General features: G+C 52.6%; 1 protein-coding gene across 4 annotated transcripts in view; it reads right to left on the reverse strand.

Annotated features, from left to right (window-relative positions):
* The window catches only part of Dlgap4 (DLG associated protein 4), a 149,299-nt gene extending 132,730 nt beyond the window's left edge, over positions 1-16,569 (reverse strand). For 2 of the 4 annotated variants that reach the window (XM_085697142.2, XM_085697143.2), the window contains exon 1: positions 16,433-16,569. The gene's annotated coding sequence lies outside the window, so the exon portion shown is untranslated. The remainder of the gene's footprint in view (positions 1-16,432) is intronic. The other 2 variants (XM_085697139.2, XM_085697141.2) reach the window with 1 other exon arrangement.
* Between the last annotated feature and the right edge of the window lie 5,504 nt (positions 16,570-22,073).

Genomic DNA, 22,073 nt, shown 5'->3' on the forward strand with positions numbered 1-22,073 from the left:
CAATTAAAATAAAGACCACAGTTATGAAATCTAAAGTTGGCTCAGGAATTAAGAGCACTGCCTGCTCTTCCAGAGTTCCTGAGTTCTATTCCCAGCACCCACATGGCAGTTCACCATCTGTAACTTCAATCCCAGAGGATCTGATGCCCTCTTCTGGCCTCTGGGTACCAAGCATGGATGCAGTGCGTAGGCATACATGCAGACAAAACACACATATGCTTAAATGAAATTAATTTAAAAATAAATAAAAACTCTAAAACTTAAAAAAACTGTAGAGAAAACTATGATAATCTTGAGTTAGGCAAAGGATTGGATTCTTAGACATAACAATATCAGATACAATTCTCAGAGAATGAATCCACAAATTGGGCTTCATCAAAATTAAAACCATCAGCAGTGGGGGCATATGTCTTTAATCCCAGCACTCAGGAAGCAGAGGCAGTAGATCTCTGTGAGTTTGAGTCCAGCCTGGTCTACAGAGCAAATTCCAGGACACAGAGAAACCCTGTCTCAAACAACCAAAACAAAAAACAACAAAAACTAACAAACGAAATTAAAACCCTCTCCTTTAAGATGCTCTTAAGGAAACGATCAGATAAGCCACAGATGGGGAAAATACTGTGTTCACGAATCACTTACAGGACTTGTGTCCAGAATACTAAAAGATCCCTCAGACCGCCATAAGAAAAGCAGTGAAGGAGAAAAGATTCAGACTGCGAGGACACAGTGGGTGAAAAGGTGGCCCACGCCACTGGTGAGGCTGCAGTGAAGACATCATCAGCCTCAGCCAGCGTTGAGGAGGGTGAGGAGGAACTGGGACCTGCCAGCAACAATGGTTAGGTAGTTTCTTAAAAAGCTAAGCACACACCTGCCACACTGTCTAGCCATTTTTCTAGGTATTTACCCAAGAAAAGAAATATTTCTAGGTATTTACTTGAGAGAAATGAAACACAGATTCATAGGAAGACGTGACTATAATTGTCCATAAGAAGTTTTGTTTCTAATAATCTCACAATGGAATACTACTGAGTTATAGAAAAGCAAGGACTACTGGCGGATGCTGCTGCATGAATTAATCTCCAACCATGATCCCAAGTGAAGGATGACTGTCAAGAAGAACACAAGAGGGTGTTATTCCATTTATACAGAATTCTAGAAAATACAAACATCCTTGCTTGGGGATGGGAGGGGCAGGCGGGAGAAGGGTGGGAGGAGGGCAAGGGGAAGATTGCACAGGGAGACAAAGGAACTTCGGGTGGTGGTCGGTATTTTCAGTTCTGTATCTCTAAATACATATGGTCTATGATACGTCAGTTACACCTCAATCTAAGCTTTTTTTTCTGTATCTCAAATGCGTATGTGTCAATTATACCTAAATCTAAGCTTTTTTAAAGAGGGATAAATCAAGGTTACACTAGGAATAAAGATTAAACTGCATACCTTCACAGGCTCTTTTAACTTAAAGGTTCTAAAATTGCCTCAAAATGTGAAGACTCATCTGTTCACACATCCATAATCATTTATTTCCAGAATGCAGCAAAGCCTCTCGCCACCGTTTGGAGATAACTAAACCGAGATGCTGACACGCACGCGGCAGGGTGATGCCGTTCTAAATCTCTTCTGCTCAGATGTGATGCCCAGAGCCCATGACTCTGTCGCTTTATCAATCTCCAGGTTTGTTCCCAAACACAACAGCTCCTACTCCATCACCGGGATTAAACCGCCTCCCCCAGGAAAGAGTGGAGCCACTAAAAGCCATGCTTAGTAAGAGCGATGTGTTTCCACGAAGACCAAGCACAGCAGGAGGAAACAGGAGCGAGACCAGCATTCCTAGAGAGTCACCTCCACCACAGAAAAGAAAAATCTCGGGCACGCAAGATGGCTCAACAAGCAAAGGTGCTTGCCGCCAAGCCTGACAGCAAGAGTTCGATTCCCAGGATCCACAAAGGGGAAGGAGAGAATCCACTTCTCCCAGCTGTCCTCTGACCTCCACATGCTCGCTACAGCATGCACACACGTGTACAGACACACACATGGGATGAGCCCACAGGAACCCTGAGTCACAGCAGACACTTCTACTGATTTTCAGTTTTGTCTTTTTCCTTTTTACTATTTCTTTTTTTTCCAAGTGCAATGGTGTTTATTTCTTTTTTTTCAAAGTTTATTAAATTATAAAAGTCCTTTTTTACTATTTCTGACATATCTATCTTTAAATAGTGTTTTAAATGAGGCGGTGGTGGTACCTTTAATCTCAGCACTAGGGAGGCAGAGGAAGGGGATCTCTGTGAGTTTGAAGTCAGTCTGGTCTACAGAGTGAATCCCAGGACAGCCAGGGCTATACAGAGAAACACGGTCTCAGAAAAACCTAAATAAATAAACAGTATTTTAGAAAATTTAAGTTTACAGAAGTGCTGGGCAGAAAGCATAGGTCTCACATCCTAGCCTGACAGTCACCCCCATTCAGCACTCACTCCCTGTGCCAGCGCAGTAGCTGTTACAGCTGACAGCCCAAGTTCCCAGTCCGTGGAGCTGGCCACGCCCTCTGTGCGGCACAGCCACTAGGTTTGGACAAGCATGTAGTGGTGTGGACCCCTCCACCGCAGCATCATTCTGAATAGTTTCACTCCCCTCACCCTAGAAATCCTCTCAATCTCCCTCCCATTTCTCCATCCCAAAGTAACCACAACCACTAATCTTGCCTTGTCTCTAAATATCTGTCTTTTCCAGAAAGCTACAGAGAGAGAGTGTGGTCACAAGTTACAGTCTCTTCAGATCGGTTTCTTTCATTTAGCAATTATGTTACACGTCTCTCCCGCTCATATTTTTTTCTTTTTCCAGTGTGGTAACTTGGTAACTTACCTCTGTTTTCTAGCAAATGATAGTCCTCTATGTAGATACACCACAGCTTGTTTTCCACTCACCTACTGCAGGGTATCTTTACTATCATTGCTTTATTTTTTTAAGGTTTACTTTATGAGTTTCTTTTTCACTTTTTATTCTTTTATCAATAAATGCATTAAATTAACTAACTTATCAAAACTTTACTTATTAGCCAGGTGTGGTGGCGCATGCCTTTAATTCCAGCACTCGGGAGGCTGAGGCAGGTTGATTTCTGTGAGCTTGAGGCTACCCTGGTCTACATAGTGAGGGCCAGCCAGGGCTATATGGAAATACCCTATCTAAACAACAATAACAGAAACAAACAAAAAAACTTTACTTATTTGTTTTCTTTTCTGTTGTTGTTGTTGTTTTAACATGGGAACAACTGACTGTGACCATCACTTGGGACCTGGCACGAGGCGGTCTAGCCACACAGGAGTGTGTAGCTGATGGGGAAAGACCTAGAGTAATGTTGGTGAGGGCATGAAGGAAGCAGAAGTCACTTTGCAGGAGGGAATGGATCTGCACAAGTACTTGGGAAGACAGTGTGGCCGTACCCACCAAAGTTGGCGTGTTCGTCTGTGATGGAGTACCTAACAAAGCTGGTGTGTTTGTCTGTGATTACGGTACCTACCAAAGCTGATATGTTCATCTGTGATGGCCATACCTACCAAAGTTGGCATGTTTGTCTGTGATGGGGAAACCCAGTCCTGGCTGCACACTCAATGCATGCAGAGGAAATTCAAAGGAACACTGTCCACAGTCAACACCTGGAAGTAACCCAAGAGCCTGTCAGCAGTAGCGGATGTGAGGCAGAGACATCCACTTGGTGTGGTACCCACCATCCTGACAGAGCAGATCTAGAACAGAATCCTTGTTGCTTAGAGGACCGGGACTCTTTAACCAGCGGGTGTGGTGGTCACATCACACTGGACAGGACACTCAGGGTCAGTGCAAACAACGCACAGCCTCTGCTTCAACTCACAAATGTCAGTGACTCTCGGACTGAAAAATAGCATTCATGTGGGGCAAAGGCAGATACAGAGAAACTGGGCCGTTGTGACCCCATTCTATGGAAAATCATTTGCACATCTGCACTTCGCCCACAAAGAAAGGCGACATCATCCACAACACCACATGTGAGCACCCAGCGCCACCCCAACCCCTTCCTCACGTCCTTCCACCTTCACAACAGTCTCCTGAGCAAGGACTGCCACTGAGCCTCTCACTCAGAGAAGCTGAGGCACAGAGCTGAGGGAACTTGCTCGAAGTCAGGTGGTAAGTGGCACATCTGGATTTGCATCTGGGCAGCGGGCCCTCATGTAAACCCGAAACCCTGGCAATTGTCCTCAAGGCTGCACGCCACTGTTGGACACTGCCCAAAACTCACCCAGTCTCGCCATCTTCCCCTACTCCCAACACCAGGGCCTCCCCCATTTCCATGTGTACATATGGAGCCCCCTCTGTAGGGGTGGTCATCTTGATCCCATGTGGGCAACTTCATCCTTTGGGTCTCGGCTCAAGGGTTACCTCCTAGAGGAAGCCTCTGTGACCCTAGGCTGAACCCTCAGTTCCCACTGCCACCCAACTTGGGCCTCATCACGGCTTCGCCTAATTTGAGTTTCCCAACAGCCGTTAATTGTCCATGGTTCCTGTCCACCACGGGGCCTGACACAGGACGGCTAACTCAAGAATGAATACACCCACCGGGCAGACGTAGGGATGTCCAGAAGGCTACTACCAATGAATGGTGGCAAGAGGAGGGGATGGCAAGGTGGGTACTCTATCTCCGTCCATCCTGGGCATCTGGTAGACAGGTAGTATTTGAGTCTCAGCACTTCCCTTGCCAGGGACCAGAACCTGCTGTTCCCCATCCTCCAGCTCACACTCTCCTCACTCTGCCTAAGCCCCAGTGGGTGGTGTATTAATAAACGGGAGGGAGAGAAGGTCACCCAGCTTGCAAGCACTGAGCCGTCCTTGACTCGGAAGGCACAGCTGAAAGGCGCTGAGGAGGGGGAGCGCTTCGCCGGCCATGTGCATGCTATTTCTGATTCCCAGCTGGACAGCCTGGCCCAGGGCATCTGCTGCGGGAGCCTGGGAAGCCCGGAGAACAGCGGGTGGAAGCAGTGACCAGTCGCTTGCACCTGACCTGGCCATAACCATGCTGAAAACTCACCCACAGCTCCTCATGGCCAGGTCAGGTGACCTAGCCCCTCAGCCTGGCATCTGAGAAGTCACTGCCTGTCTTCCGGTTCACCACACTGACAAACAGCCCAGCCCTCCCTCTACCGTGGGTTCTTCTACCTGCCGTCCTTCCTGTCAGAAAGGCTGCATCTCCAGTGTTGGTTCACTCCAGCTTAACTCCCCTGTCTCAGCAAGGACCACTCCTCAAAAAAAGGACTCTGGGCACCACCACATCCCAGTGTTCCTTGTAGGACTTCCCCTATTTCAACAGGTGTCCCTAGGTTATCTCAGAAGTCTGAGAGCGAGAGCCTTCTCCTGGACTAAGATTTCACCAGCTCAGAAGCCCTTACCTTCGTGTGTCTAGCATTTGGTCCACAGTGGCCATGAGGCCTCACGAAGGGGAGAATGCTTGCTTTCTGAGATGGAACAGAAGACCGGGGAGCTCAGAGGTGGAGAGCAGGCAGGGAGCAAATAGTTGGATTATCTTTGTGACCTAGATATGAAGGGTCAGAGAGCTGAAGCCTTAGGGGACGGGGGAAAGGATCACCCACCATCTGCAAAGGAGCCCTCACCGTGTTACACCGGCCACCACCAGTGTCCCCTCCAGCAGTCTGGCTAAGAGAGCTCAGGAAGGCTGGGCCACTGTAGCGGGTGTGGCTGCTCCCAGCCCTGCCTCCCCCACCCTGTCAAGTGCAGTCAACACAGATGCTATAGAGAACAGAGAAAGTGGCCTGAATATATCTGCTCCCCAGTGTGGGCTACCCAGAGAGAGTACAGGGCTCAGGGTAGGCCAGGGCGCTGGGCAAGTTGGACCACCTCCCGACCACTTACAGCTCTATCTCCTGACACAGGGAGGTGCCCCACAGGCAAAGGTCAGGGCTGGGCCTGGAAGAGACCCTCCGAGCAAAGGCCCACTGTCTGCCCTCCTGCCCAAAGCTGCAACCTGGAATGTGGGCCATCCACAAACCAGGCCAGTCAAAAAAAGGAGGATTTCGGGGAGGGAAGGACTCCAGCAAGGTCCCAGAGAGGCCTGGAGGTGGGGAGGCACAAGCATTCTGGTTCCTAGGCTTATTAGAGACCCTGGTGGTTCCAAGAATTTACTCTTTTCCTTCTTGAAGCTCTTAGAGAGCCCCACACTACATATACCCTGCACAGAGTACTGGCTCCAGTGAGGAATCCTGTGACCCCGGCCCATCCTGACCACCGCTCGTTCTCACCGTCTGTCTCTCTCTGCTAGTACCCTGCACTGCTCACTTCTTGGTTCTCTTTCTCAGGCTGGTCTCTCGGGGCAGCCCAGGTCCTTCTGCAAGCAGGGGCTGGGGAGGGGCACAGGAGCACATCAGCCATTTCTTAAGCACCTGTTATTCAGCAGGCTCTGTTCCCAGCACCTCAGCATTCAGGACCCCACTTCACTCATGAATCCAGCCTTCAAGGCTTTGGGGTACACACGGAGGACTTTTTTTTTCTGAGAGTTGTCCCTGACACCTGATCAAGGTCAAGCAGCTGGTGAGCCGAGCTGGACTCGAGCCCACAAACCCTCATCATCACCCCACTTCCGCAGGGTGGGCAAGCTCTGGCAGCTTCCTCCAGGAGTCCCGGCCTATGGTTTCCCAGGCTTCTTGGGTGACACCCCCTTTCCATTCCTTTTTGCTTTTTCTACTTAAAACAAAACCAGAAAACAACAAACAAAAACCCCTATTCATGAGAACAGCTGGGCAAAAATGGCCTGCTGTGGACACCCCACAAAAAAAGCCCATGGTCTCCCCGGCCAGCCTTCACGTCCCGACCCACTCTCTGGGTTCTGAGGCAGGATGGGCTCAGATCTAACCCCGGCTCCACCAGCAGCAGCTAGGTGGCCTCAGGAATGACACCTTTTCCCTTTGCCTTGTTTCTCCTCCTGAGGGGACACTGCTCTCCCTGCCCAGTCATTCAAGAGGTAAACAATGCCATGCTCTGGTCCAGGTGCCATGCCATTTCCTGGCCTGGCCATGGTGGGTCTCCACTAAGTCCCTCAGGTGACTCCTGGAGGTGTCCTGGGCAGAACACGTGTGTAACACGGTTTTCAACCACCAGCTTCAGAGCCCTCTCCTCAGGAAGAGAAAGCTAACGAGGAAGTGAGACTGGTGATAGGCAGGGAAGAGAAAGGGAGAGGGAAGGAGGCGGGCGGGAGAGAAAGAGAGAGACAGAAAATACATACGAATGAACGAATGAATGAATAAAGCCATCTTCCCAAGAGGGCACTGGGTCCTGGGCCCAAAATGGGACAAGTCCTACTTCCAGGACCCCTGCTCCACAAAGGAGTACTGTTGCCCACCTCATTGGCCCTGGGTTGCTCCTCGTGATGGTGAACAGGCACACAGGCAGATCTGACCCTCAGAGACAACTGTTCCCCAGAACCAAACTATAAGTACCTTGTGAACAGCTTCAAATGGTCTCACTGTCATGTCACCCTTTGGGGCTGAAGATGAATGCCTGCCAGGCCTAAAATAATCCTTGGCACAAGCAGGTGTTTGCATCAGAGAGCACACACCAGCTGCAGGAACAGACAGGCCACACACCAGGCTTACAGGACAAGAACAAGAAATGAAGCCAGGTATGGGAGCACAAGCCTGTAATCCCAGACCCAGGAGGCTGAGGCAGGAAGACCTCAGGTTCCAGGCTAGCCTGGGTTATGTAGCAACTTCAAGGCCAGTCTGGGCTTCATAGCAAGACACTAACTCAAGGAATCAAGACAGAAAAGGAGAAAGGGAAGAAGAAACATATTTTGCTTCTGGAAACACACCTTCAGACTCTGGCTTTCCCCAGGTTGGAAAGACAGCTCTGACCTCTAGGCCAGTTTGACAGAGACCAGCCCACTAGCCTCAAGAACTATGGTGCTAGGCCAGTGGAGGGACTGACCTCCAGAAAGGGTACTGTTCCCAAGGCTGAAAGAGGAAAACAGAGAGGACTACAAAGGGACACACTGGCATGGACAGCTGTGTGGCGCCAACCTCGCAATATACCCACTAAGGTGCCACCGTTCCACCTCTCCCCTGCAGCTGCACCTGCGCACACTGCTAGGCTTCACGGTGCCCGGGTACCACTTCTGACTGGGTGCCTGCTGGAGCTTAGACTGGTGCCATCTGATTGCAAGGGCCCTGCATGCTCAAAGACCCCTACAGTCCAACCTGCTGTGGGGCGCAGGGACCCATGAGGACAGATAATCTAGGGTTCCTAGAAAAGGAGGCCTGAGCTGAGCCTCAGATAATGAGTGTAGGGCCTCCCGGGCTGCAGGGACAGTAAAGGCAGTGGCTGGGAGGCAGGGGACAACACAGGATATTATAAAATACCCTAGTCCTCATGGAGAGATGCAGGAGGAGCAGGGTGGTTGCAAGAAGACAGGTGAGAGAACATGCCAACTGTCATGTGGGGGCTGGGTGTGGTCCTAAATCAGACAACATCGCCTGAGTGTGAGACATGGGAGTAGACCTGAAGAAAGTCTGGGAAGCATTTGGCTGCCGTGGGCTGCGGGAGGAGCCCTAGTTCCTCTTCGTTGTTGAACCACAGGCCCACCAGGAGGAACCCAAAGAGAAGGCTGCCTCTCTGGCCACCTCTGGGAATGGCTTTGCCATCCATCAAACCCTGCCTTGCAAATGCTTCCTGGAAATTTTGGGCCACAGTGGGTCATGGTGACAGCTCCCAGGCTGCCCACTGCTTGTGCCCCTGCCCTAGCTGGCGTCAGCAGAGGGAAGTGCAGACTGGGTCAGCAGAGGTTGGCCAGTTTTGGTCCTGGCCCTGGCAGGTGGGCAGACAGCCAACATTCCATGCCAGTGCCGGGAAACCTGGCAGTCGCTGGCCAGGAGAGCACTGTGGGCCTGCCCCGCTCTGGAGCCATCTGTGGCTCCCAGGTTTCTTTCATGGAGAAGCATCCACACAGAAACGTCTGGAGAGGGTGCTGCCACACCTCAGGTCACTTTAGGAGAGTCACTCAAGAGTCCGAGAACAGTCTGGGCAGTGGACAAGGGCTCCAAGTGCCAGAGGCAGTCATGGGAGACTATACTAGTCCACATCCCGTCAAGTTTCCAGTCCTAGGCGGTTTCACCTCTCTGGGCCTCGTTTTCTTTACATATCCACAGTCTTCCCTGCAGTCAATAGGACCGTGCAGCCCAGCTGACGAACTCACACCAAGTTCCTCCTCGGGCTCTCCAGGCCACATCCTCGGCATTCCATGCTACCCCACCAAAGGGCTCTGTACCAACCTTCCCAGTCTTCCACTTCCTGGGAGGGCCAGCCCACCCTGATGCCCAACACTAGCTATGGTATTCTGCGTGGTAGCAGCGCCTGTCACTGCCTTGAGTTTACATTCATCCAGAAGGTTATGTAACGGCTGCAGGCCTCCCAAGAGGATCATGGCTCCACAGGGCAGGGACAAGCCACTTGTTCACTGTGTACGCCCAGCATCTGCTCAGGGCAGAGAGCAGGCATTTGACATGTGTTTACTGAATGAATACTTGGGAATAAGAAAAGGAGTAGAGAAGGTAAGCCCCAAGGGATGACAGTGCCTACATTATCCCTGTCTCGATATCGAAAGGATCCAGCAATACACAAAAAGCCTGGCCAGAGTGGGGGTAGTCTCTCATACACATCCAACACCAATAGATCCTCTATATGCTGGCACAGCCCCGTCCACATATGTCACAGATACACATATGGCCCACATATACCATGCAGATGCCTCCACACACACCATATACACTTCCCCCATACACACACACTATACATACATACTACATATACTTCTCCACTCTTCACACACACACACCATACATACATGCCAAAACACATCTCCCCTCACATCACACATATGCTACAGACACACACACATACTACCATACATGTCACACATACCTCCCCATACATCATATAGCATACATGTCCCACACATACCTTCAACAGACCACATACTCCACACAAACAGCCTATATACATACCACACATATATTTACAAACACACTAAACATGTGACATCCAACAGGAGCAGCCGAGGCAGCCCATCACATCACCATTTACCTCCCTGTGTACCCCATCACCCTGCACTCTCTCCGAGTGCCTGGAAGGTCCCTTGACATCCACACACAGGCAGAAATAGGCTTGACCCAGGGCTGAGCAGGACCCCCCAGGGCCACCCAGAGCTGGTTGCCTCTGCATTTTCACACAGTCCTGGGAGGTCTCACAAGTGCCCGGTCCTCTAGGAATCCCTCACAGCCTAGAAGTGGCAAGTTCCCGAGAAGGCAAGATGTGAGATGCTCACACCTCCGTACTTGTGACCACAGCAGCACCATGTGAGGCCGAGCCATATCACTCTCATCTCCTCAAACACAGGAAACTAAGACCAAAGGAGACCCAGAAGCTCAGTCACCAAGTGGCCTCTGGCTGGGATCCTACCTTCCAGCCTGAACTGTCAGGTATACATACCTGGGTTCAAATCCTACCCTACCATCCACTGACTCAATGCCCCTCCCCCCGAGCCCCAGTTTCCTTGGACAAAAAAAGAGTTGAGCACAGCACCCTGCTCCCTCAACGTGGACTTCACACATAGAAAACACTGGCGGCAGAGGGCCTGGAAGTCACCGCTATCCCAGGCAGGTTGCATTCAGCTAGTCAGCCTCCAAAGGGGTCATTACAAAGTAGCAGAATCCAGAGCCCAGCCCCACACAGTACATGCTATTGAGCAAAGGAGGGCACTGGAGCCTGGGGACCAGCAAGGCCTGGCACTCAGAGCCTCCAATGAGCTCCAGCACCCAGGAGATCCAGCAGAGCTAAGAATGTTGGGCTTGGTGACAGCCGGGGGAGGCAGGCAGGCAGCTGGGGTGCAAACCTGATCCCCATTTCCAAGCTGTGCTCCACAGTCCATGGTCACGTCACTATCACAGCACCCAGTCAGCCTGCAGGAGGTGGGAGTAAAAGCCCCCACCCCGCAGGAGCTGGAGGACAGAGGGTGGTGAGGAAGCCAGGCAGCTGTCAGGGTGAGAACATAACACCAGGCTCCTGGTACCTACTGGAAAGAAGTACAGCTTAGTTCACCCCTACAGAGCCAGAGAATTGAGCTGACAAAGACTCAGATGACACCCCAGCCCCCTCAAAAGAGATGGAGACCACAGAGCCCAGAGAGGTGTCAGGTCCTGAGCCAGGAAACACAGCAACAAAGCAACAAGCACTCCCAGTCCCTTAAGCACACAGCACACTCCTGACAGATGTCAAGAAAAAGGCTCCATGACCTACCAGCAGCCTGTCTCTCCACAAAGACAAGTGCCTAAATCCTATAGGCCAAGTGCTCAAAGCCCCAAGACCAGAACTTTGGAGAGCATGGTGTCCCAGTGCCTCCCAATCAGAATGGCTTCCTAATCATGTCTGGGGTCCCATGCAATGCTGGGTACACAGTAGGCACTCAATTTATGCCTCAGCAGGTCTTGTTCCACTCCTGTAACACCACAGACTCTCATCCCATCCTGGGCTTTCTCATGATGACCCCCCTCGAGCACCAAATGGCCCTCTGACCATGTGTGAAGTCCAGTCCTAGAAATGGGTCCCTGGACCTGTTCCTAGGGGCCTGCTGTTCTGTTCCAGAGGAAGTCAGCTTCTTAAGGGAAAGGTCCTGGGAACTAGACAGCTTCTTTCCTCTCTCCGGTGGGCTGGTAGCTGTGGCCACTTCTTATCATGTAACCCACTCACACCTCCGGAAGTTTTCAGGACAGGTCACAGCCTCCTTCAGTAAGCCCCACGTCATGGTGACCATAGTATTCAGAGCTCAGACCAAGTCTACGGTCAGACTGAGAGTCAGAGCTGCTAATGCCCTCGACTTCCAGGGATGCCTTGGGGCTGCTTGCCTACCAGGTCGACTTCCACCTCCAACGTATATGATCGGATTCCCCAAAGCCAGGAAGGAGCCTCCTACAGTTGATCCCCATACACCTCACACTCCACCTCCACCACTTGCTGGTGAATGAATGGGAACTTCGGGATCCCCAGATGACGGGCTAAGGTACATCTCTAAACTCACTTAGATCCAAACACTAGCAGGATCAAGGCTTTGCCATCTATGCGGCCTTGGACCACTGAAAGCTCTCCATGTCCAGTTTCCTCACCTGTAAAATGGGGTTAATAAGATTAGGGGGTGGTAGGGACTGAGGCAGACGCAGGGGGCCTGGAGTCAGTACTTATTATATAGCGGGCTTAGAACCATACTTCGCTCTGGGAGGTGGTCAGCGATGTTCTGTCAAGAGGATAGCTGTTTTGTTTTGTTTTTGTTTTTTTAACTGTCAGCTGCTGATAACGGCTGTTATTATTATTATCATTGTCAACATTAGCAGGAATCCCCAAGCCTGGTTTTGCAACCAGCCCTGGTGAGGGGTGTAGCAAAATTCTCCAAACAAAATGTGCTTCCATTCATTTTGGGTTTTTGAAAAGGCCACGTCAGACAGCTAGCTCGGTGGGGAGGAGGCGGCATTGCGAAACCCAGCACAGAAGGATCCAGGCTGCTCCTCAGCTCAGGAAGTGATGTGCAATCTACTCAAGAGAAGGCCTTGACACAATGGCCACCCCCTAGGGCCCACTGATTGGGGTTCCTGGACTGTGGGCCTACTCTCCAGACTGTGAGTGACCATGGGAAGCTCCTGCACCTCAGTTTCCTCATCAGTCAAGTGAAGGTATTTCCTCTCCGCTCCTACTAAGAGGATAGCTAGAAAATGCGGAAATTAAATGCATCCTGCAAACCGCAGAGTGCTCGGCATACCCTAAAGGCTTCAGTCTTGGCCTGAGGTTGTTGCCAGGAGACTGCTGAGTAGGTGGACAAAGAGAATCAGCAACAACCCCACCACCAGAACCATGAACCACATATACAAAAGAAAGGTAGTCGAGTGTGGCTCAACGGCCAGTCACAAGAGTCCAATGGAATGAGCGGACGTTTGACTTGGCATCCTCCACCCCAGGAAGTCCTGCTAGGTAACAGCCTTACCCAAAAGGTGCCCAGTCAGAGTTCACTTAACAGTGTGGTGAAGCCCTAACCTAAGCCCTCACCTTCACCCCCTTCACCTCTAGAAACCACCAAGCCTATCACTCTGTGGATCATAGCCCTGGGCCTGTTCATACACAGTCCTTGAAATCTGAGTGACCAAGCCCCAGTCCGCACCCTGTAGCGCCCACAGAAGCAGCCAACCTTCATGACCAGTGTCCCCCAGGACCACGCAGGAGGACCACCTCTTATCAGGTCACAGGCTGCTTTCCTGATTTTATGAATGCCAGTGAGGCATTCAGTCAGCAGGAGCTTGCTCCTCCACCCTCTATCCACCCAAATCCCTGGGGCCCCCAAACCCAGACTGGCACATCCTCTAGGGTATTTCCAGCACTGGACAGCATGGGTTCCTGGGACAGGAGGCAGTTTACATACTAGATCTCCTCTGGCTTGACTCTATGTCCCCCAGCCTAACAGCACTGAGCGCTGAGTGGAGCAGGAAACACTAGTGGCCCAAAGAAGGAATGGCAGATGATAAACCAGAGGGACAAGCCAGTAGTAGACCCATAGATGCAACAAGGGGTAACTAGGGAGGCAACTGATGTGAACATATGAACTAATACAGGAACAGATGCCAGACAACAGGGTCACAGGGATGCCCAAAGACGCAGGGTCTACGCAAGCATGACCTCAGCCTCTGCCAGAACCTCTGGACTCCCACAACCACACTGGGATTTTAGAGGGCCACAGACCTATAACTCCCATAAGACTGCCAAATGCCTCTGGGTGTACAGAGCCAGCTGGAGGCAGGAACCCATAGGAACAGTCTTGTGGACAACTGGACCTGGCCAAGTCTCCTCCATGCCCATTGTCCAGCCCTCCACTTGGAACGGTCATTCAAACCAAAGACATAAAAATAAAAAATAGGACCAAGTTCCATCAGCAAGAAGACCAGTCCTCGGCACAGGGAAGCTAGCAGGAAGGTGTGACTCTGCCCCTCCCACGCCAATCACACCAAGTGACGTGCAACACAGAACCAGAGGTCTTAGGGCTACGGAGATGTTGGCAGAGACACAGAGAGGCCTGGGCATTGAAGATGCTTTCTTCTAAAAGTAATATTTAGAATGAAGCTAGGCTGATCAGCGTAGTCAAGTAGGTGGAGTGGGTATGGGGGTGCGTGCAGAGAACCCAGCATGCTCAAGGGCCCTGAGGCTAAAGGCAACTTGAACTCGGTCCAGAATCTGAAAGCAAGTGAGAGAGGAGGTGAGAGAAGATGCAGCTGAGAGATAGCTGCTGGGGGAAGGAGGCTGGGCTTCATCCTGGGAGCTGTGGCCATTTATTGGGTACCAACTATACGCTTTCCCAAAAAAGAAAATCTGAATTCAGATTTTATTCATTCGCATTTCGGAATGTTTAAATGGAAATACTGAAGTGCACTGGAGTCCGAGAAGGCTATTTTTAAAGGCTTTTTCAAATAAACGAGCCCCCACCCATCACAGCTGTATGGGAGGGGAGGGACCACCTGCTCTCTGCACACAGCAAGTGCACCGGACACCATCCCTCAGGGTGTAGGTAGATACGCTGGCATTTATGAAGCCAGACGCCTGTGAGCCACAAAATCCTAACAAGATGCCAGTGGGTGCCCCGATACACTAGATACGTCACTGAGTCCTCTGGAAGCTCCAAGTACACGTTCCACCCTCAGCTCCTAAGTGCTGCGCAGCCTTCCTCCAAAAACAGCAAGCTCGGCTGCCAAGTAGCTTTGCGCTCGGGGCACAGCCCTCAAACCTGCAGCTCATCTCCGTCTGACACCAGCAGGATGCTTCCTGGGTTCCCGGTTCTGTAATTCAGTCATCAGGCCCTGCCTACCCGTCACTTTCTCTTGAGTCTGGGCCCTGCCCACCTCTCCAGTGCCCAGTCCAGCTCCACCTGGCCTAAATGGGCTAGGGCTTCACGAACACCACTTACAGGCACACCGGGCATTCCCCAGCCCCAAGAGAATGCCTACACTCTATCCCACCCCTACCCCAATAGACACAGGCACACACGCCTGGCCCACGTGCACTGACAGCATCTTCGGAAGCTACTGGGAACATACTTGGAGCTTGTTGAGCCGCCGCTGAAGCCCAGCTGAGGGGGAGGGTGGCCCCCAATAGTGGTTCCTAACACTGGAGCCTCAGCCATCAGCCCGGAAACGAGCTCTGCGGCCCCACCCAGTCCCGCTGTCTTTAATAGTCTGGCTCTGGCCCCTCGGGTCACCCTTGGCCCAGGCAGCCCACAGTTCTCTATACCAGAGGAGTAGGGGAGAGAGAGGTAGCCACCTGAGGGACAGAATTCTACAGACTCCTCCAACAGAAATTCTGACATGGTCCTGTACAGCCTTTGCCATCACCTCTAGCCTCGCAGAAAACAGTGCCCTCCTCCAAGTGAAACCGTAGAGGCAGAGGACCCGGACCCTCCCCCACCTCAATGGAGGTGCCAGGAGTAGAGGCGGGGCAGTCCAGCCTCCTTAGGGTTGGGGACTGCAGCCCCCTCCCCCTCTGTCATTCCTACTTTCAAGCAGGTGGAGGTGCTGGGACACCCCCCACATCAGCGCGGCTCTCCAAGCGTGGGGTTCCCCATCCTCAGGGTACCTCCGCTACAACTGGCCTTCACCCATCCACCTACCCTTCCCCCATTCCATCCCCCCCCCACAACATCAACAGTCTGTGACAGCCCCACACGGGCAGTGTGGAAGAACGCGAGAAAGGAGATGGATGAAGGCTGGATGGGGAATCCGACAAGGCAGGTTCTACCCAAAGAGGCCCGGGGACCATCACTTGCCCAGGTAGCACATGTCCCCTCCCAGCAGGCCCAGCACATCTGGACCCAGCTGGCCTTTGCTGCCACCTGGTCTACCCTCCACCCGCTCTGCACGCGAACCCCCTTTCCCGCGGGGCGCCGCACGTGGGGGCCTCTGGTGGCCATGTGAGCGCCCCCCCCAGCCCAGGTGCCAGGGTCTCCGGGCCCCTCCCGGACACGCGAGCGCGCCGAGGGCGATGCGGCGCGGGGTCGCTCACCCCCTCCCCGGATGCCGGGTCCCGAGGAGAGCCCGGGAAAGGGACACGAGCGTGCGGCAGGCTGAAGGCAAGGGAGCTTGTACCGCCCCGACACGCGGCCGGGAGGGGGCTGCAGCGGCCGGTCGCCTGCGGATGGAGGGCCGGGAGCGGTTCCTGCACCCCAGCATCGGAGGGGCCGGCCCGCATCGTGCTTCAGGCCCCGGCGCCCTGGCCCGTCGGAGGATCCAGGAGACACCACCGCTGTGCGTCTGTTCCCGGGGCTGCCCGGGGTCTAGCCTCGGAGGATGGTCTTGACGCGTGCCACCCCCCGCGCGCTTACCTGCGCCCGTCGCTCGGCCGCCTCGGTCGGCTCGGCCTCTGCGCTGCGCCCGCTCCGCTCGCTCTCTCTAGCGTAGCTCGCCTAGGCCCCGGCCCCGGCCCCGGCCCGCGGGCGCCCCATGCCTCTCCTCCGGCCGGCGCGGCGCCCCAGATGCGGCTGCGGGAGGAGGAGCCGCGCGGCCCCGGCTCCCCGAGAGCGCCGGGGAGGGGGCGGGGGGCGGGGAGACGCGCGCGGGGGAGGGGGCCGCGCGGCTGCGCCCAAAACCAGGCGCGGATCCGGCCGGGGGCCCTGGGCTGCGGGGGACCGCGGGGGCCGCTCGGGGCCCGGCACGCCGCCCCCGCCGCCGGCCCGGGATGGGGGAGGGGAAGGGCGCCGCGGTTGCGAGCGCTGCGTGTGTAGCTGAACGAGCGCTTGGGAATCTGCGGCCGGCCGTCCAGAGAGGGCAGGCTACCAGAGCGAGGGTACACAGCGCGGGCCGCGGTGGCGCGCGAACTTGGAAACCCGGGTTGTTGAGTGGGTCGGCAGGAACGTGTGTTGGCGGTGGCTGCGCTCACTGTGCGGAAGGGAAACTGAGACTCGAAAAAGATGAGGCTGGTTTGGGTCGCGCCGCGGGAGTCAGGCTTCTAACTCCCCCTTCTCCCCCCCCCCCCCATAAGATTCCTGCTTCTAGGATCGGGTGCCCCCTCCCGGTGACCCGCTTCCTTCAGAACCCTTGTCTTGAGCAGCAGTACCTGGCTAAACGCGTCTATGGAATTCGTGGCTGGGCACCTGTCCTACCTCTCCTGGAGGCTCTCCCTGAGCCCGTGTTTCCACCTGCACAATGGGGACAACATAGCATCTAGCTCCTTAAGAAACCCAAAAGACAGTGAGTTTGTAGGGAAGCGCTCCTTGCTGGATCATGGCTCTCAGTAGGTGTCAAATGGATCCACCGCCTCCCCTGGCTCCCACACAGCCGTCTCTGGAGAATACTAGGTGTGCAATCAAGGTTCCTCGCCGTCCTCTTTCTTCTCTTCCCCCTGCCTGCCCACCCTCCTCACATCCCTATCCCAGAAGCCACCGTTCCCCTTTTCCCTGAGCCTACAATGCCCTCCCACCATCTCTCACTGACAAACTCCTACTCATCCCTCAAGACCCAGAGCAATTTCATGTACCAGCTTCTCACACTACTGGTCCACCCATGCCTCCCTTTCCTCCCCACTCCTGGGGTGGGGGTTGGGGGCGGGGTTGCTAAGGTGTACTTGGACTCCCAAAAACTGCAGCTAAGGACTCAGAGGAGGCACACCATGATTCATGCTGCCCGAGATGGCTTCCTGGCAAAGGTGGGCAGAGGAGAGGTCAGTTAGGTGGAGGGGCGGCTATAGATTCAGAAAGCTGTCAGTAGAGAACAAGGGGCCCCGCTAACTAGGAAGAGCTCCATGGGGCTGGACAGCGGCCGTGTGCTGTGCAGTAGTTGGCTAAACCATCAGGTGTAGGCCTCCGAATGGGGCTCCAAAGGCTTGTTCACCGATACTCGCTAACAGCAGAACGGCCTATAAGTGGAAAGCTGGACACAGCCCGAGCAACCGTTGTCTGGAGCCTGGGCATGCAGTGACCACAAAAGGCTGTCCCCATGCCATGAGCCTCAAAACATCTGTGAGGATGAATCACAAAAGCACACTGGCCTTGTGAAGATGCAGAGATGGACTTTATGATTTGTGAGCTTCGCCTAAGTTCAATGCAATCGTTAAAATTATACATATATATACATGAATTTTTAAAAAGCAAGCTCCAGATAGGAAGAGCCGGATACATAGTTGGAAAACATGCAACACAATACAATGCAATGTATTATTTGGGAAAACATGCAACACAATACAATGCAATGTATTATTTGGGAACACATGCATATGTAATCTAAGTATAAAAATACTCGCTGGAATGATGAATAGCAAATTTTGGCAAGTGGTAGCCTGAGGGTCAGGGGACGGGCGTGTGATAGAGGCTTCAGTGTACTTGAAATGACTTATTTCTGAAGCTGGAGAGGGCGTGCATGAGTGTTTGTTATGCTGTTACCCAACCATTTGTAAACCATTTCTTTTATGTTGTGATAATACTTCTTGTTAGAAGTCAAGCACTGTCTCAGAAGGGAGTGGGGAGTCCTTGCTGGTTCTTGAGTAGGCTTATGACATGGGCAGTGACTGGAAGAGACAGGAGAGGCCAAGAGGCAGCTGAGGCTGTGCAGGGGAGGGGCGGGGGGTTGAGTAGGAGTGGGAATGAGATTATGGGAGGCAGGGAAGGATGAGCGAGGTTGAGAGGGAGACCACAGCCATGCTTAGGCAGGGGTCGCAGAGGCTGGACAGGGTGCGAGGGTGAGCTATAGGGTCTGCTACACTCTCCACCAGCCGTCCGTCACCATGTAGGAAAGAAGTCCCCATGAGGCTTCTTTTTTTCTCATTTTTCTAAGACAAACCAGCAATGCAAACATTTTAATTCATTTTTAATAGTTAATATACAAAATAATAGGCTCATGATGAAATCTTACACACTTCATCACGGTACTCCCCACCCCATCCCTCCTCCCCTCCCCCACTCCCTCCCTCCCTCACCAGCCTCCTTTCTCCATTTCAGTTTTCATGTCACATGCGTATAATATGTATGCATTGAAATGCAGATTCTGAGTATCTGTGAAAACACACGCTGCTTGTCCATGGCTGCCTTACTTTGCTTACTATGTTAGCCCCCAGTTCCACCTACTTCCCTGCAAAGGACATAATTTCAGTCTCCTAATGACTGGATGATGCTCCCCTGTGTATAAACCACATTCTCTCTATATATAATCAACAATTCAGACTCTTTACGAATGTAAAAATTTCCTGAAAAGTACAGCAAGTGAATTAGAACATTTTTACCTCTGTAGGGCTGAGTCGTGCAGGTCTATGAGGTCCTTGGTGAAGGTGAAGCTCCCAGGAGGGAAATGGAGAGACAATGGCACAGCCTTGGGGGGCTTCCTGGAGGTGGTGACATGGAGTCCTGCAGGGAGGGGTTGCCTCCAGCTAAGGAGACAGAAGGCACAGAGGCAGAGTTGAGCTAAGTGAAAGAAAACAGAACAGAGGGGTCACGAAGGGGACTTGGTTGGACATGGTGCCTTGTTAGATATTGGGATCCTGGACCAAGGTCATGGCCAGATGCCACTGCCCATGGACCAGCAAAGATGACTAAGACAATCCCAAAAGTTAGCGAGGATGAAGATCAGCGGCATTCCTAACATGCTCTTGGAAGGAGGGGAAGTTGGAACACCCGTGGGGACCCAACAGTCTCCCTGGTGCCAAGTGCCTGACAGCCCTTCACTTCTCAAACATGACCCCTCAGGGGTCTCTCAAAAAGGCAGGGTTTTGCTCAGCAGAACCTGAGAGTCTAGATGACTTCCTAGGGAAGCCAGGGCTGCAGGTCCCTGCACCATACTCAGTGGAGGTGGGAAGTGCTCAGGAAGGTGCACAAAGACGATATGTAATACAGAAGACCTGAATGCAATCCAATTAGCAACCAATGGGAGGGTAAATCAATAAGTAAATAAATAGCGGTATAGATACGCATAGCCTGTAGAACGACAGAATCAAAATCACACACAATAAACAGATTCTCATCAACAGTCCTGACAAAAGCCTACACAATGTGGTAGCTGTTAACATAAAGTCAATAAGCAAGTAAAAACAAAGGCATATTATTTGGATACTCATACACTTAATGAGATTGAAAACGAGGCACGAGGAAGGGGGGAGCTCATGTAATGTGGTGTGTTCTAGATCATTTGAACTCCATGCCTGCACCAATGCACATCATGAAGGCAGGGCTCTTAGCTCCATCTGTGTCTGAGAAAGTCGGGAGAGGGCGCATTGGTGAAGTGCCTGCTGTGTGAGCATGGGGACCTGAGTTCAGATCCCCGGAATCCCTGTAAGAAGTGGGGGAAGGGAGAGGGATGGGAGGATCCTAGAGGCTTGTTGGTCAGCCAGTCTAGACAGACTGATAAGCTTTAGGTCCAGTGAGAGACCTTGTCTCAAAAAATGAAGGTGAAGAATGATTAAGGAAAGACACCCAACACTGACCTTTGACCGGACATGAATTAACATCCACAGGTACGCATGCACCCACACACACTAACAAGATAACATCTCCCTCCTCACTTCCTTCTTTCTTCTCTCTCTCTCTCTTTCTCTCTCTCTCTCTCTGTCTCTCTCACGTCTGTCATCCCAACATTAGAGAGGATGAGGTAGGAGTAACAAGGCAGTTCAAAGTTAGTCTAGCCTGGGCTACACAGTAAATTCCAGGCTAGCCTACATTACACTATGAAACCGTGTCTAAGCAAAATGCAAAGTAAAGAGAGGAGACAGAGACCTGTTTGGGAGATGGTTATTTAGTCCCCATACAGCCTGGTGACCGTGAACAACCAGGGATCTGCAAGCAAGGGGTACAGGAATTACAAAACAAGTGGACATTTGTCTGACCTAGCCCAGAAACCAGAAGGGAGCCAACATGGTGGAGAACAGGGGATGGCACCCCAGCCCTCCAAGATCACCCCACTCCTGCCATCAAGCTTGCCAGCTCCCACTGTACAGGTGCCAGAGCCATGGACTTCAGAAGGGACCCCGGAGGAGGATGCCTGACCCAAGATTGGAAATATCCCTAACAGGGAGCCCACTTGGCGGAAGGTAACATCTAGTCTTCAGTGGTGATCTTCCTAGATAATAGCAAGGCCTGGTTTGCCCAGATGGGTCAAGATAGTCCTGGAGAATGCCTGGTGCCAGCCCCACAAGAGCACAGGGTGGACCAGGTATTCAATCACATGACAAGAGGGGAGCTCCCAGGACATCCTGGATTTCAGAATTCTGCAGGGAGTCTCCTCCCAGATCTCCTTTCCAATCCATCCTTCAGGTCAGCCCTCAAGAAAGTATTCTGGGCACATCTCTGGCTTCCCTGCTGGAAACCCAGTCTTAGCTCCCTACACTCAGAGTAGAGCTTGAACTTTGGAACCCAGGATTGTCAGCCTCCTCCCTGCAGCTCCTGGAGCTCCCCTCACTCAGACCTGGTGACAGCTCATGACTCAGGTCTAGACTGCAGCTCCTTACTGAGACACCCGCGCCTTTACCTCCTCGCCCGTCACATGCTCACCTTCCAAGCCACGTCTTCAGTGTCGCCCACCCAGAGGTGGTCCTGCTTCACCTGGAAAACACAATAAAGAACACTTGTCTGGAACACCGTGGCGGGCACTGACCCTGGACTCCAGCTTCAGCGGCGGTGGACAGTGCCTGACCCACAGGTGCCCACATCACCACTCTTCTCTGCCTGGCCGTGATGACTGAGTTTAGAATTGCTCAGGTCAAGCCCAGAACAGCTGGGAGTACAGGGGGATCAACACCCCTGGGAGAAGCTTTGAAAGCTTGCAGGAAAGTCACAGCTAAAGACCCAGCCTCTCGTCTTTGGGAGAGATGGCTCTGGGAATAAGGGCCAATGGCCCACCGGTGGCCACCTGCTCCCTAGCACGCACATTTTAACACCCCCTCCTGCATTTCCTCATCCTCATCACTCCCTCAGGCACTTCCATCACCTCCCAGATAACTACCTACACTCAAGCGCCTGGTTTGAGGTCTGCTTAGGGGGACTCAGA

The sequence above is a fragment of the Myodes glareolus genome, chromosome 10 (genome assembly GCF_982192425.1).
Source record: "Myodes glareolus chromosome 10, mMyoGla1.1, whole genome shotgun sequence".
Classification (NCBI taxonomy): domain Eukaryota; kingdom Metazoa; phylum Chordata; class Mammalia; order Rodentia; family Cricetidae; genus Myodes; species Myodes glareolus.